Source organism: Varanus komodoensis, unplaced genomic scaffold (assembly GCF_004798865.1).
Source record: "Varanus komodoensis strain SLA01 unplaced genomic scaffold, ASM479886v1 scaffold28, whole genome shotgun sequence".
NCBI lineage: Eukaryota > Metazoa > Chordata > Lepidosauria > Squamata > Varanidae > Varanus > Varanus komodoensis.
This window is the reverse complement of record NW_025335727.1, coordinates 14,218,605-14,233,533: the sequence shown is the minus strand read 5'-3', so window position 1 is coordinate 14,233,533 and position 14,929 is coordinate 14,218,605. Positions and strand designations below refer to the sequence as shown.

The 14,929-nt window shown below is 39.0% G+C and overlaps 1 protein-coding gene across 1 annotated transcript in view; it reads left to right on the top strand.

The window, feature by feature from the left end:
* RSRC1 (arginine and serine rich coiled-coil 1) overlaps nucleotides 1-14,929 on the top strand; it is a 185,498-nt gene that overhangs the window by 80,684 nt on the left and 89,885 nt on the right. The window lies entirely within an intron of this gene.

The window sequence follows — 14,929 nt, the reverse complement described above, 5'->3', positions numbered from 1 at the left end:
ATTATCTTTGATATCTGCATTCCAAATGAACACTTTTGAATGAGCTTTGAATACCTTGAATTGAGAAAGTCAACCATTTCCCAGAGGGTCAGCTTACTGTTTTTATATGAAGGCACTTACATTTTCATTTATCTTATGTTTCAAGGGATTTTAATATTTTTAAATTACTTTTTTGATGTAGAGATGAAATAAAATGCATATAATCCTTGGACTGATGACTGCCTTAATTATAAACAAAAAGTTGTTTGGTGTTGGGTTTTTAGTGTAACTTGATCTGAGAAAACAAACTTGAATTTTGAAATACACATTCAGATTTTGCATACACCAATATGGTATTTCAGTCATTTGAAATATCTGAAAGAAATACACAGCATTGTTAAAACAATATGTTTATTTTATGAAATATGTAGTCATTTAAAATCTATTTAGTTCTGTGATATACAGAATGGAAAAACATGAGTGAGCACACCAATTGTGAGTGAAAACAAATATGTTGAACATAAATACAGTGCTATTACAAATTTGATATCTATGAAGTTTTATATATAAACAGTAATTATGATAATACATAATAATGACTTGAAGTCAGAGAACTGCTGGTTGTGTTACAGTTGTGCAGCTGAGCTTTCCTAACTACTCCTTGTTTAAACATTCTTACCCTATTAAAATCACCCTTGAAAGGCAGGGGAACATCAGGAATATCATGGAATTTAGTGTGAAGACTGTAAGGTGTGTCTGTGAGACAATTTCACTCCTTCCCCTAACAGATTGGAATGTCTTCTACTTGAACAAGTGTCTGCTGCCCTTTGGATCTAGGCAGTATAATTTAAGTCACATATGCTGGAATCTTGTTAAAATTATTTCCTGAGGGATACTTAAGTTAGTCTTCTGTAGCACAAGTGTTCAGTGGCACTTTAAGGCAAACAAATTTAGTGTGTTGCATACTTCCCACACTTCATCAGAACACTGAAGTGTGCTGATATTGCTAAATTTATTAGGGCGCATTCCTATGTACGTTTGGACAGAAAAAGTCCAATAACTCCCACCATTTCCCAGCCCATTTTCTAGTGACACTTTTTCTTTCTCTAACAATGCATAGAATTACTCTTTTAGTTAATCCTCGAGGTGCCACGGGGCTTTTCTATGCTTTTGTTAAAATTAATAATCACAATTCTTGTCTGGATTAACTTTAAATTTTTCCTTGGACTATATAACCTGATAATACTGCAGTATTCTGCCATAAATATTTTTTTCTATGTATCTGTCAAATGCTAACTGCCTCTCTTAGATGTTTTCACCCATATGTAAACCCTTGAAATTTAGCTCAAATGTGCAATGAGCATCTATCAGATGAAATTGTGTGACTGCTTCATATTGCTACAAATATACCTTTGTGGGCCAGTGAGGTTTTTTCTTTGTAAAAACTTCCTACAACTTTTAATGTAACATGCATTGTACCATGAAAAGCCATCTGTTGACTTTGAGTGATTATAAATAACTCTCTGTATGTTTGTAAATGAAATTGTTGACTGTCTTAGATGAGTTTAACTAATTTTCTACTATATAATTATATGCTGACTTAATGCCCTTAACATTTTACGGTGAGGTTAATTGAAATCTAATGTGTTTAGTGTACTGTAAATGAGCTCCAGGCTTGATAGATAAATACAATGGTTACTTCCTCTAGACTGGAAACAATACAATAACATGAGACATGAAGTCAGCCTTACTCAATTTGGTGCCCTCCAGAAGTGCTGGATTGTAACTTCTATAATTAGGAGTTGCAGTCTGACACCTAGAGGGTGCCAGGTTGGACAATGCTCTGTTAAGTATTATTAATGAAATCATCTAAACATACTAGACATCAGCATAAGACCTGGATGATTTTCTTACAAACTTGGCTACTTACTCATAAGCAGTGGTAATTTATTCTATTGGGTTGTATGTGTTTTTAGAAAACTCTTTTTATGTAACATAGTTCAATAAATTTTAGTTTGGCTAGTGCTGATTCCTGAATTGTATTTTTTCTTAATTCTCAACCCCTTATGAAAATATTGAAAAATCAGATAACTTCTCATTATAAATGATTTCTGTCCCTCTGCCCCCCATTAAGAAGAAATAGCGACAGGAAATGGGGAGACTTTCAAGTGTCATTGTGGTATCATAAGATTATTTTAGGAATGCATGTGTTTATATCCTAATAAAAGGTTTGATGTTCAGAAAGTTGGTTCTCTGTCATGAGCACTTTGCAGAAGATGACAGTTAATATTTGTGAGAATGAACATTTTCAGGTTGTGGTTGCTCAGGTGTACAATGTTACTTCAACAGATCTTTGCTCTTTATAACAAAAATAAAATGTCTAAGTTGTAAGTAAATCTGAGTGGCAGTAGGATCAGCTGAAGTATTATGCTTTTGCTCATTTAGATCCATTAGGTTTACATAGCTTGTTCTTTGAATTGTGATACTTACTGAGCAGTAGAAGAGCTGAAATAGAAATGGTGTAGAAATCAGCTGTGGTGCCCTGGTTATGGAATCAGCTTCCTAAAGAGATTTGCCAGGCACCAATACTATACATCTTCCAATACCAGGCTAAAACCATTCTATTTTCACAATATTTTACTTTATTTTATATGACTCTGTGGTTATTTGTTTATTTAATCTGCTTTTGATTTAACTAATGTTTAAATCATTTCTATTAGACTATATTCCTGATTTTATACTCTGCTTTGTTCTCATTAATGTGATATTTTATTGGTTTTTTGTGATTGTTCTATTCTGGCAGGGTATGTTATGCTTCAAATTTTTAATATGTTGTAAATTATCCTGAAAGTCGGCGACTAAATGGGAATGGTGTAATTGCCCTAAATATAAATAAATAAATAAATATTCCATCTTATTTTTTCTTAATAATTATGGAGGGGTACCATGTTTGTTTGTTTGAAATGAAAAGACTGATTCTTTTCTAGCCTGACATTCTACAACAATGACCAGCTTGTTCTTGTGGTCAAAAAAGGAAGCCTGACCATTTTAAGTGTTGAGTTGCAGACTGTCATTAATAGCTTGTTAGCCCATCAGTGGTTTGTGTATAGTTAGTGCCTTTGAGCAATATAGACATTCCTCTTGTAACATGTTAATCAATAACCACCAACATGGGTTGCTAAAAGCTCTTCCTAAGCAGGGTTATTGCTAGTAATATTATTCATGATCTTCGTTGGTGCTTGACCACTAAGGTCTGTTCAGTCCGGGTACTCATGGAAAATAAACATCTGTATTTATATGCGACTGCCCATGGTTATGTAAATAAAAATGTAGCATCGATTAAGCTTGTAGAAAAGCCAGTGCTGAACAGTTTAGTATTCAGTTCTGGTTTTGTTTTTGTTTAATACAGTGCTTTTCTGAGTCTCATTTTATCCTTAAATGTTTTTATGTAGCTCAATATTTCTGCTCACTCTAAAGGTATGGTTGTATCACGAGTCTTAGAGAGTTTCCAGATTACTTATGAAGGTGGTCTTGGGGCCTTGGTACTTGCATTCAAGTCATGGGGCAGTATTCTTGGGCTTCCAACAGGATTTATCAACGTGTATTTAAAAGGTTTTATGTGCCATTATTCTGTGGAGCTTTTAAGGTGGTTTACAAGAACAAGATACATATAAAAGATGACAATCTATTAAAAAAACCACATTCAAATGCATTTAAAAATCCTGTCAGAGTACACCCTATGGCTATTTTGCATGGTGTATTTATTTATATTTTGTTTTTGTTTTTCTACTGTGAAATGAAATGACCTCCTTCGAGGGTCTCCCTGGATTGGGCATGCCAAGGTACTAAATTAGTTTTGGCCATTCTTGGAGGAGAGGTCTAAGAACTTGGTGCTGAGAAACTACTAGTCCTCCCTGTGGGCAGCTGCCTGCAGGATTCCACAAGGATCTACATTGATTTCTCATACTTAACATCTACAGGAAGTTATCAAGGCAAATTTTACAGAGCCTTTGTATATGCTGATGATACCAATCTGTCTTTTTTCATTAGGTTGGTGGCAGACTGAGATTGGTAATGGACTGGAGGGAGCTTGAGCCAGACAATATGAAATTATTGCTTGGTTATGAGCAAATCCAGAAGTAAGTGTGTAGGTTATTCTAGATGGAGTTGCATTTCCATTAAAGATAAGATTTGTAGCTTGGAGATACTTCTGGATCTGGCATTGTTTCTTATTAGCTGTATCAGGGCTGAGCAACATGTGCCCCAGCAGATAGTGTTGAATTGCAACTTCCTCCATTGGCTGTGCTGGCTTAGAAATGATGGGATCTAGCATCTAGAAAGGCATACTTTCCCCATCCTTGTCCTTGATTATGGCTTGTTTAATAGAATCTTTTATCAGTGAAGGCTGATAGATCAGCATTGTGCTGACCTCTGCATAAATCAAAACTGGCTACTATGCTGTGGTAACATCCATATTGGACTATTGCAATATGTTGTGTGTGGGCTGTCTTTAAAAATGACTTGGAAATTGCACCTTGTCTAAAATCTAGTAGCCATTTGTGTGGTTACAGTGATTCTTCTCTGTATGGATTGCCAGCTCTAGAGGGTGGTGCTTTGCAAATACTGCTTGGACCCATGGATTCTCCAGCATGCGGTTCCTCACAGATCAGTCTTATTATCATCTACATAAAACCACTGAGTGAGAACATCTTGACTTTTGCAGCATGTTGCCATCATTATTGATCAGACAGAGCTCTGTTTCTCATTTTCATTTTTACCAGATGAGTCTGTGAATGTGCTAAATCAGTGCCTGGCTGCAACAATGGACTGAATGAGGGTTAGTCAGCTGAAGTTCAATCCAGAGAAGACTAAGATGTTGTTAAGAACAAAAAAATGTTGTTCTTTTGACCAGAGGAAGGCTACTCAATCTGGCTGGAGTTGCACTCCCACTGAAAGAGCAGTTTTGCAACTTGGGGATCATTTATTATTATTATTATTATTATTATTATTATTATTATTATTATTATTATAACAACATTTCTATGCTGCCCCTTGCTGAAGCCTCGGGGCGGCTTACAACACAATAAGATACATTGGATCATCCTAGAGTCATCTTTGTCCCAGTTCAACTCAGTGACAGTTCAGCTGTTGGCCCATCTACACCCATTTCTGCACAGGGGTCACCTTGCTTCAGTAATCTATGAACTGGTAATCTCTGAACTAAATTATTACAGTGCTTATTATATGGGACTGCCTTGAAGACTGTTGAGAAACTGAAGCTTGTATAGAATGGGGCAGCCAGATTAATAAATCAGATCAGAAGGTCCAAATGTGCAAGGCCAATTCTGGCCTGTGAGCACTGGCTGCTTTTATGCTTCTGAGCCCAATTCAAGGTGTGGGTTTTAATCTAAGGCCTTCATGACTTGGGCCACTATCTGACAGATTTCCTATCCATGTGGACACTGCAGTTGACATCTGAAGCCAATATGAGCTGTTCAGCCTCAGCCAGAGAAGGGTGTATGAATCCGAGACTCATTGCAGCTCACTCTGCATTTAATATAGTGAACATTAAATAAGGAAATTTCTTTAGTGAATTAATAGGTACCATTTATGCAAAATATTTTTTAATGAAAAGCAACCAAGATTCTTATGGGAGTTTAAAGATGAACGTATTTATTATGAAGTATGTTTTTATGGGCGAGAGTCCACTTCATCAGAGAAATAAAGTGCTTTCTTAAGGGAGGAGATTGTGCATTTAGAAAATGTTTGATTGTGGACAGCTTGCTGAAAATATCAAACCGCAGTGTACAGCTGCTGTGAAAAGTGTGATCAATTTTAGACATAACTAGGAAAGGAATCCAAATTAAAACTGTCAATATCATATTACCCTTATTCAATTCTGTGGTATGACTGAACTTTACATACTGTGCACAGCCCTAGTTCCCACACCTAGAGTTGGGAAAAGTGCAGAAATGGTGAATTAAAACGATAAAGATGCTCTAACAACCCCCCTGGGAAAGCTACAACATCTGGGACTGTTTTTTGCTTAGAGATAAAAGTGAGTGAGGAGAGAGAGGACAGAGTTGTACAAAATTATGTATCGTGTAAAGAAGGAAGATAGAGAAGCATTTTTTCCCCTTCCTGTACAAGAACTTGGGGCATCTCATGATTGGTGGGAGACTTCCTTGTGAACTGTAGGCAGCATTCATATGGACTCGGCCCCTATGGAAAACCTCAGTTAGGAACCTTCTATAGCTGAGATCTGTTCTTGGTGGGACATTTCCCCCACTTTCTAGTGTGCATATGCATGGCAGGCTCCTTCCTATTCCCTCAGTTCTCTTTTTGCTGCTGTAGTGGCAGCCTTCTAAGGAATCTTCTCACCTTGTTCTTGTCTTTATGCTGGAAAATCAGTATTTGCTGAGGTTAGATTTTTTTTTTTTGTATTTTCTTCCTATTTATTTTGGTATTTTGCATGTTTTGTTTTGTTCATGGTACACCCAAAGGTCTATTGCTCTGTCTCCTTTGTTTAGGGGAAAGATACAAAGTTGATACCCATTCATTTTGCCAAGCCTTCATGCAAGAGGCAAGGCATAATCAGGCTATGAAACTCTGAGCCATTCTTTGGGATCAGGCCTTGAGTGCAACAGAGCTTGCCAGGGGTTAGGTAGGATATCTGCAAAAATGTTCAAGTGCCTTTGGAACTTTGGAGATCCTTTCCCACTAAAATCTGGATCCATTAGTAGCTATGTGATGAAAGCCTCGATCGGAACCAAAGGCAAAGTCTGATGACAGCCTTAATAGCATCTCATACCAGCCTGCCAACACAAGGCCATTCATTGAACATTGCTCTGTCCAGAAAGCTGACTAAAAGGGCAAGAGTACATAAGTCATAGAGCCAAAGAAGAACAAGAAATTAAAAAGTTTTCAGTGTGGTCTCTTCTAGCCCTGGCTTTGACTCTGTTGATTTCAGTGCTAACACCAGCAATACCAGTACCTCCCCCATTACCTAATTCTCTAATTACAGTGTCCCTCCGACCATTTTTGGAATCAGCACTAATCATCCAGCCATTAGAGACCTTCTGATGAAACCTGTATATTGAAAGGGAATACTCAAGAGGTGTCTTCAGTCCTGATCCTACAGAAAGGAACTGAAATGAGGCAAACCTACATAATATGGTTGCCATCCTGCAGTTGAAGTGAATGGCTGCAGCCGGGACTTACGTGGTACTCTTTCTGCTCCATGATAAAAGTCCCCATAAAAACTTACAGAAGCTGCTGAAAATAGCTTCCATGTTTGGATTTGGTTCATATCTGCTACCTGCCTCTGGATGCTGCCTGTGGTGACCTGACCTGGGTTGAACTACTCTTTTTATATAAACCCTTTGCTCTGTATTGCCTGTTTTTTTGGATCTGACTAGGAATATTTGTGGATGCCGGCTCAGCTTTCCCATGTTTTGTACTGGGGAACTCCACTAGGCAGATGTTATTGCATGGAAGCCTTATTTGTTCCAACAGGCAGCAGACAGGCTACTGTGTGAACAAAATGCTGAAATAGATGAAATAGATGCTGAAATGTCTGATGTAACACTGTGTTTTTAATACAGAATACTACATATTCATGGAGAAACCTCAGACCTACTTTTCTAACTAAAATCATCATTACACATGTAAGGATTGTGTTTACATACATGCCTCATGAACCACAGATCTTTTGATACATTTATTTCTTTAAGAATCTCTTCTATTCATGGCTGCCACTTCCACATAAGGTGAGTACATTTTATACCCGAGACACTGATCACATTAATTATTGAAATATTCATTTATTGAGGTAGTTGCAATTTTAATGTGAACCAAATATTTTATTTAGTATATCTTGTGTTGATTTTGTTTGATATGATGCTAATGCTGTACTGTTATAGGGAGTCTTCTTTGAGTTCCTTGTAACAATACCTATTTTGCCAAAATAACTCACTTAAAGCAATATACAAAGATAGTCTGTTTTATTTAATTTTTAAATGATAGTTTGGGTTAAGTGAAACTACTAGATTTTAGTCAATTATTATTGGCAATTACCTTTCTTAACTCTTACCCTTTCAGCCTGTAAGATTTATTTTATTTATTTAAGGTATTTGTTTCTGACCTCTCCATGACTCAGGATAGTTTACATGAAATAAAAACAAACCCTTCAATTTAATACCACTACAAAGGTTAAAATAGACCATTAATCAAACTACAGATTAAGCAAAACTGCAGAAAATTTCCAATTTTTATAATTGGCAGTGAAAGTCCTAAAAAAGTGAAAAGCAAGGATGTAGAAAGAAGCCAGCAACTTATCAAGGAAATGGTGTAAAAGTTCACTAAAAGCTCCCTTTCAGGGTCCAGTAGAACTGTCTTCATACAGTGAGGAAATGTGGACACAGTCCCATCCATGGCATGCATATATCGAGTACACTGAAACACAAGAAGTCTTTAAGTCCAAGTCCAAGTAGTGCTGGTCCAAGTTGTGCTTCAAAGCAATGGTGGGCAACTTTCAACCTTCCAGATGTTTAACCTTCAAATCCCATGACACCACATTATTGACTGTGCTAGTTAGGGCTAATAGATGGTTGCATGTTACCCACCCCTTCTTTAAAGCTAAGAATGAGTACTTTGTATTGAGCCTGGAATCAGCTAAGGACACATGTGTACTGGGATGCTGGAGGTAGTTCCCTCCAGCAGAACTTTTGCCTCATGAAAAAAAGCAGAAAGCAGGACCTACATTCAGTGTAAATTGAAGTGTTTACATTGTTGTCCAGGACAATCCCACATGGGGTTCATTGTAGAAGTCAGTCCTGGAAATTGGATAAATCATGGGCAAGTATAGAAAATGCTTTTTCTCCAGAAAAAGAAAAGCTTATATCACCAAAAAAAAAAAAAGTAATTGATACGTAAAGCTCCAGGAAAAATTGTGAAATTTGTGGGCTTGAGTTTAGCCACTGATTTTAGTGGGTTTCCTCTAAGTATGGCTAGGTCTAGATATAACCCATTAACAGTTGCTTTTACATATCTGCTGCATTCTTTCTTATGTGGGACACATTTTAGTTGATAAAACAAGTTCAGTTAAACAAATCAGTAATGAGAGACATGGTTTTTGTTTTTGTTTTTTTAATGGAAATGGAGTGTGTTACAAAATTTTGAATTCAAAATTTTATGACATTAGGAGAACCGTAACAAAAGCTCAGACTATATTGAAAAGTGCATCTATTCAAGTATTTGTAACACTTTCTGTATGCATTTTAGATACTTGGATCATTTTAGGGAGCCATTTACTAGATTGTGCAGTTTATGTAGACTGGGTTTGTACAGTGTAATATGCTGTGGTGGCTTTGAAGCCAGCATGACTTAGGGGTTTGTATAAATCCGGTGTGCTTCCGGTGAGGTGCATCATAAACCACCCCAACAACCCATGGCTTTTACCAGGATTTCATGGCCTCTAAAGGACTCGCAGTCTTACTTAAACCTGGATAATTTACGCAGCGCAACTATCTATCTATCTATCTATCTATCTATCTATCTATCTATCTATCTATTTAAAACATTTTTTGCCGCCCCATTCGCAAAAAGCCTCGGGGCGGCTTACAAAATAGCCTGAGGCTTACAATAGCCTGAGATGCTAGAGAGCTGCTAGGCAAGAGATGCAGAAACGCTTGTCGCTCTGGGCAAGCACCTTTGATGGTTGTAACAAAATGCCAAACACCACATGCCATAGCTATAGAAGCTTGCCTGTCCATGGCTGCCAGATGAAATGACTGGGAGATGTGGCAGCACAGGGCAAGTTGCACTCTGATCAGTCTCCTCTAGAGGAGTTCAATCAGAGAATGGCTTGACTTCCTCGCTGTTGGGCCTTCTCTGCAGGAGAAGAGAAAAATGAAGCTTGTCCTCCTGGCCCTTTTCAGGGCAGAATAGATCCAGGAAAATGCAGCCCCATCACTTTGCACAATGGCCACTAAAAGTTGCCCTGCTGAGTGAGAGGGAGAGACTCTGTTGTATTGGGTCTCCTCCTGAGGAGGAGTGGCTTCCACACTGAGCATGGATGGGGTTGAACCACATTTTCCTGGATCGCTTCTGGCGAAGGCACAGAAGAATTTGGCTCAGATTCTGGTGTGTGTAAACGTGCTCATTAGCAATCCCTATCTTCCATGATTGCCTCCACCTTTTGTTTTGGGCCAGTGGTGTCAGTAGAGAAGCACCTTCTGCTGTTGCCACAGCCTGTCCTTTCAACTGGATGTAGTGGCAGGTTTCATCCATCACTTTGAGTAAAGCTGAAGCTATGAGTGGTCCCTGGGAGAACACCTTGATTCTCCAGTAGATGTCCCCTGGGATATCTGCAGGAAGGACTGATGGGGAAGTGGCTCCAGAGCCATGTTGTGGCTTATTTGTCTACAGGCATATTGAAAGACCATGGGGAAAACAAACCACACTGCTTAACTTTCTCGAAAGCATGGCTTCTTGTGACCTGCAAACTCGTCTATTCTCTTTTAGGTGCTAATGTTAACATACATAGTTCAAAAGATATAATGTGTTTTTGCACATCGTATGTGTTCCATCCTTAGGGGAGATAGTAGAGATTCTATTAATTTTTTTCTTTGTACTTGAAATTTGTCAACTTGCTTATCTACCTGATCAAATACTGACTTTAATTGAGAAACAGAAGTAGATCCTAGAGATTATTCTTCTTACTTTGACTTTCCTTAGCATTAGTGTCTTCTCCAGTGAGTCTTGCCTTCTCACGTTGTGCCCAAAGTAGGACAGCTGCAGTTGTGTCATTTTTGTTTCCAAGATAAGCTCTGGATTGATTTGATCTAGGACTTGCTTGTTTATGTTTCTGTTTGCTAAGGGTATTTGCAAAGTTCTCCTCTAGCATCATATTTTGGATGTATTAATTAGAATGAATTGGGTTGTATGTCGAAGATTGCTAGTGTATGGGTGATGGCATTGTTTTCCATATTTGTTGGAATATTCTTATTAGGATTCTGAGGAATTCTGTCTTTGCAGCGTGAAATCATTCTGATGGTGTCTATTTCAGGTGCTTTATTCCTTGCAAGTGCTTTTAGAGCAGCTTTCATCTCATTTTTTAATATTGTAGGTTCTTCCTCATACGATTGTTCTTCAAAGGAGTATGTTATTTTTTATCTCTTCTTCATAGTTCTTCCATATATAATCTCCATCAGATAGTTGCCATTTGGTCTTTCAACATTCTTCATCTGGGCTGGAATTTCCCTTTGATTTGTTAGTTCTTTTGGAAGAGCTATTTGGTTCTCTTTTGTGGTCTACATGCATCACACTAATGGGCCCTGCACCTGTGTGGAATCTGTTACCAGGAAGATTCAACAGCTAAGAGCATCTTGGCAAGAACAACTCCCTCACCCTGGTGTCCATATAAAAGGGAGGTGCTCCTACCATTTCCCCCAGTTCTTCTTCAGCCACCTTCAGTGTCCTGGATAGTTCTTTCTCTCTGACTAGCTTTTTCAGAGAATTTTATCTCCATTGCTCCTTCTTTCCCTCAATTTTTTATTTGATTGCATGCCTTTACTTCTTGAAAAACTACCTTTGACTTGCCACAGCAACAACAAAAAAGAAACTCTCTTTGTGTTCTTTTCTTTAGGTCTTCTTTTAATTTTTCTATTGCTTCCGTTCATCTTGATACTGCCTTCTTTGCTTTTCGATGGTGTTGAAGGTGCCATTCAGAAAGTAAATGAAGTGCAGCACTAAGTTGTCTCCAGCAGATGGGTATTTGCCTCCATTTCCTTTGCTTGGATGAGAGGCATATGGTTTACCAATGCACCTAAGATAGGGCTGACATTCCATTAAAAATACAGCGATTTTGAAAAAGCCTTCCTTGAGTAGCTTTTTCTGTATAGCTCATTATATTTCTGCTGTTACCATAGCTCATTATATCTGCCCATTCTCAACACATTCCAACCCTCAAAATCATCCCAGGACACCTCGTTTTTGTAACCCTAACCCTACCCTGGTGCACACCTCTAACCCTAATATAGGGCTAAAGTTCCAGTGGAAATAGGGTGATTTTGAAAAAGCCTTCCTTGAGTAGCTTTTTCTGCACAGCTCAGCATTTCTGCCCATTCTCAACACATTCCAACCCTCAAAATCATCCCAGGACACCATGCCAGGTGTCGTGATGGCTATCTCCCTGTTCAGATGGGGAGCCCACTGTGGTTTTTTACCAACACAAGGAACATGAAGCACAGCTGAAGTCTTCAGGCACAGAAACTGTCTTGAGCTGATGGCAGTAAATTAGTCTCTTTTAGCATTTCTGACTTTCCTGATTGGTCACTTGGTGCCAATTGCCATGGACAATACCACAGTGGTGTTCAATATCAACAATCAGGGAGGCACCCAGTTGATTCCATTGGCATGGATTGTCATTAGAATCTGAAACTTTTGTGTCAGTAGGCAAGTCTCCTTGACTGCTGTTCACATCAGAACGAACAACTTCCTAGTGGGCTAGTTGAGCAGAAGGAGTGTCAACATCCACAAATGGTGGATGTACCCAGAGACATTGAACAAGGTCTTCCAAGAGTTCACCAAGGTAGATTGGTATGGGAAATATGCTGGCAAAGCAATTTCCTGTTTTAAATGAAACAAGAACCTTTACAATTGGGACACAGCACCACCTTGTCCTTAGAAAAGACAAGGTATGGAGGACTTATCCATAGGGTACATAGTTCACTGAAGTTGTGAGTCAGTGTGATTGCCACCAAAAATGTCACTTTCCATGACAAAAGCTGGACATCAGTTTTAGCCATGAGCTTGAATGTGCTTGAGCCATAAGCTTCCTCATCAATGCTTCCCAGAAAATTGCCAAGCTCCAAGTTGGGGTTAGCAATTAAGCAGGCAGAAGAGTGTTCTTTAGTCATTTGAGGAAGCATCTACTCATCTTTTACAGACAACCAGTTAGACTTGGATTATGCAGTAGATAATTAGGTGAACTAGGGACTGCAGGTGGCGCAGTGGTTTAAACCGCTGTGCTGCAGGGCTGGCTGATCGAAAGGTCGCCGATTCAAATCTGCACAACAGGGTGAGTTCCCGTTGCTCCCAGCTCCTGCCAACCTTGCAGTTCGAAAGCATGCAAATGCACGGAGATAAAAAGGTACCACTTCAGTGGGCAGGTAACAGCGTTCCGTGCACTTCGGTGTTTAGTCATGCCGGCCACATGACCACGGAGACTGTCTGCTGACAAACGCTGGCTCCCTCGGCTAGGAAACGGAGATGAGCACCGCCCCCTTGAGTCAGACATGACTGGACTTAATGCGAAGGGGAAACCTTTACTTTCACCTTTTTAATTAGGTGAACTAATTATGGGTATTAGGTGAACTCTGATGGTTAAGGATTGCAGTCTGAGCTGGAGCATCATGACCAGGTAGAGAAGGATCTGTTCAATCATGCAGCTGTGAGAATCAAAGCATTGATCAACAGAGACAGAAAATCTTCCACTTCACAGCATATGACCTCCTGGTTGCCTTTCTCTTTGTGACATCCTTTCAAGTACTTGAAGAGTATTATCATACCACCTTACAGTCTTCCTTTCTCAAGGCTAAACATGCCCAATTCTCCTCATAGGGCTCTCTTCATAGGGCTTCTCATACTCCCTGGATCATCATTGTTGTCCTTCTCTGAACCCTTTCCAGCAGGTCTGTATCTTTTTAAAACTGTGGTGCCCAGAACTGGACACAATACTCCAGATGAGGCCTGACCAGTGCTAAATTGAGGGAGAATAGTATTTCATGTGATTTGAAAATGAAACTTCTATTAATGCAGCCCAAAATAGTACCTGCCCTCTTTGCAGCCACATCACAATCCTAACTCATATTCAACTTGTGATCTACAACAGTTCCTTTTTACTTGCAGTACTGTTGAGCCATGTATCCCCCATGTTGTAAAAGTAAATTTGGTTTCTTCTCCTGTGTGCATAACTTGGCATTTGTTCCTATTCAATTTCATTCTGTTGTTTTCAGCCCAGTGCTCCAACTTATCAAAGTCATTCTGAATTTAGTTTTTGTCTTCCATGATATTAACTATTCCTCCCAATTCTGTGTCATCTGCAAATTTGGTAAGTCTTCCTCATCCATATTATCAATAAAAGTGTTAAACAGCACTGGGCCCAGGACCGAGCCCTGCAGTAGCCCACTTTTTATCTTTCCCCAGTTTGAGAAGGTTTGCTAATCAGGATATCATGGGGCACTTTGTCAAAAGCTTTGCTGAAGTCAAGATATGTCCCCAGCAGAGAGGTTTCCAATCCAAACAAAGCAAAACAAAATCACCTTAGTCTGGCAGGATTTGTTCTTGATAAGACCATGCTGGCTTCTAGTAATCACTGCATTTTTTCAAGTTGTTTACTGATTGATTGCTTTATAATCCACTCCAGAATCTTCCCAGGGAGTAATGTCAGACTAACTTGTCTGTAATTTGCAGGTTTTTTTCCTTTCTTGAAGAGAGGGACAACATTAGCACTGCTCCAGTCATCTGGCACTTTCACTACCCCCCATGATTTTTCAAAGACAATAGACAGTGGTTCTGAGAGTTCTTCTGCCAGGTCCTTTAGGACTCTAGGATGGAGTTCATCCTGGGGATCTGAAATCATCCATCCTAATTAGAGGAACCCTGACTGTTTCCCTATCAATCTCAAACTGCTATCTTGCTCCTTCAGCTTGTACTTCCTCTTCATCAGGAAAGTCATAAATCCTCTTTTGGGAGAAGACTGAGCCAAAGTAGGAATTGAACACTTCTGCCATTTCTTTGTCATTGTTAGCATTTTGCTATCTGCAATGAGCAGTCAAACCTCTACTCTTTCCTCTGACTTTTCCTATAGATATATTTGAAGAACGCTTTTTTGTTGCTTTTAGCATCCCTCCCTAACCTCAGTTCTTTCCTAGATCTAACCTTCCTG